Source organism: Penaeus vannamei, chromosome 30, assembly GCF_042767895.1.
Source record: "Penaeus vannamei isolate JL-2024 chromosome 30, ASM4276789v1, whole genome shotgun sequence".
Classification (NCBI taxonomy): domain Eukaryota; kingdom Metazoa; phylum Arthropoda; class Malacostraca; order Decapoda; family Penaeidae; genus Penaeus; species Penaeus vannamei.
This window is the reverse complement of record NC_091578.1, coordinates 9,431,383-9,434,105: the sequence shown is the minus strand read 5'-3', so window position 1 is coordinate 9,434,105 and position 2,723 is coordinate 9,431,383.

Here is a 2,723-nt window from a genome sequence, read left to right as displayed (position 1 = left end):
ACATTCATTTTTAATAAGGAAATAAAATAAATTTATATATATATATACATATACATATATATACATATATATGTATATATATATATATGTATATATATACATATATATATATGTATATATATACATATATATATATAAATATATATATATACATATATATATATATATATATATATATATATGTATGTATGTATGTATGTATATATATATACATATATATAAAATATATATTATATATATATATATTATATATATATATATATATATATATATATATATATATATATATATATATATATATATATATATATATATATGTATACACACACACACACACACACACACACATATATATATACATATATATATATATATTATATATATATATATATATATATATATATATATATATATATATATATATATATATATATATATATATATATATATATATCCGGAGCAGAGGGTGCTAAAAATATCCGGGTAAAGACAGGCCGCCACACGTTGATGAACCTTTGCACATACAATATAAGGACCATGAGAACTGAATCCGACTTACTAGCTTTACTAGAGGAACTCTCTTCCATTAAATGGGATGTAGTAGGACTCTGCGAAGTTAGAAGACTAGGCGAAGAGCAGAAGTTAATAAGTGAGGGACACGTGCTCTATTGGAGAGGAAAACCTCTGGGTAGCAAACAGGAATTAGGGGTAGGATTCTTAATACACAAACACTTAGAAAAGAACATCGTAGAATTCTATAGTGTCAGCGAAAGAGTGGCTTCTGTAACAATAAAAATAAACAATAGGTACAACTTAAAAATTATTCGTCTATGCTCCAACCTGCAGCCACAGTGATGAAGAAATAGAGAGCTTCTATGAAGATGTTCATTTAGCCAGCGAGAGAACAAAAACCCATTTCACAATAATTATGGGGGATTTTAATGCCAAAATAGGTAAAAAGACAGAGGGCGAAACAGCAGTAGGGAACCATGGAACAGGCACTAGAAACGAGAAGGGACAAATGCTAGTCGACTTTACGGAGGCTCGATCACTCAGTATCATGAATACATTCTTCGAAAAAAGACTAGAACGGAAGTGGACATGGAAGTCGCCTTCTGACGTCAAAAACGAAATTGACTTCATAATTCCAAATAGGCGCGATATAATAAAAAATGTAGAGGTTATGAATAAAGTAAATGTAGGCAGCGACCATAGAATGGTGAGAGGCGAAATCAAAATACATCTCAGAAGGGAAAGGAACAAACTAATGTGTAAACCACAGCCAAACTTGGCTAACTTGAGGATCAGAGCAACAAAATTTAGCCTAAACATCCAAAACAGATATTCACTCCTCCGCGACGAAGATCTCAACATCGACCAAATCAATAAACAGTTCAGTGATATAATAAAAGAAGCTGCACTTGAAGTAGACGGGAAGAACGACAATCGAAGCTCCAGCAAGCTCTCGGTAGAAACTAAACAGCTTATGCAAAAAGGTAGACATGAAAGTATCGTCAAATAGGGACAAGATAGAATTGGTTGAACAAAGACCATAAATAAAAAGAAGAGGGAAGATGTACGGAAATTCAATACTCAAATAATAAATGAAGCAGTGATTTCAGGTACCAGCATGAAAGCAGCTAAAAGAAGACTAGGAATAGGGAGAAATCAAATGTATGCAATTAAGAAACCAGACGGAGAAGTAACATATAACAAGAATGAAATCATCAAAGTAGTGGAAGACTTTTACAGGGATTTATACAACTCAAACGAACAGCCACAAATAGAAGCAAACACGGTAACTAGAGACGTACCTAATATCACAAAAGAAGAAATAAAAAGAGCACTTAAAGGCATGAAGAGAGGGAAAACACCAGGCGAAGACGGAATTAGTATAGACCTCATATTAGATGCAGGAGACATCGCAACAGTGAAACTAGCTAATCTTTTTAACAAATGTCTTCTCAGCGGAAAAACTCAGAAAGCCTGGAAAAATGCAACAATTATCTTGTTACACAAAAAAGGAGATACAAAGCATTTTAAAAATTACCGACCCATAAGCCTCCTTTCGGTTACTTACAAACTGTTCACGAAAGTCATTACAGCTCGCATCTCTGACAGTCTGGATTCCAGCCAGCCTAGAGAACAGGCAGGCTTCCGCAGAGGATTCTCAATAACAGATCACATCCACACGCTCACCCAAATAAGAGAAAAAGTAAACGAATATAGGAAACCCCTGTGTATGGCATTCATCGATTATGAAAAGGCATTTGACTCTGTACAAATACCAGCAGTATTAGGTGCTATTCAACAACAGGGAGTTGAGGAGGTATATTGTAATATATTGGAAGATATATATAAAGATGGGACAACAACCATCAAACTCCACACGGAAACCGATAAAATACCAATTAAAAAAGGCGTTAGACAGGGCGACACCATCTCACCAAAGCTGTTTACAGCCTGCCTCGAGGAAATATTCAAGAAACTAGAATGGTAAGGGAAGGGTATCAAAATAGGAGACGAACACCTAAACAACCTAAGATTTGCAGACGACATTGTTCTCCTTAGTGAATCAGCTGATGAACTGCAGCAATTAATAAACGATCTGAATAGAGAAAGCCTAAAAGTCGGACTTAAGATGAACAAGAAAAAGACTAAGGTTATGTTCAACAGCAGAGTCCCACTCAAACAAATACATGTACAAGGCGAAGCGCTAGAGG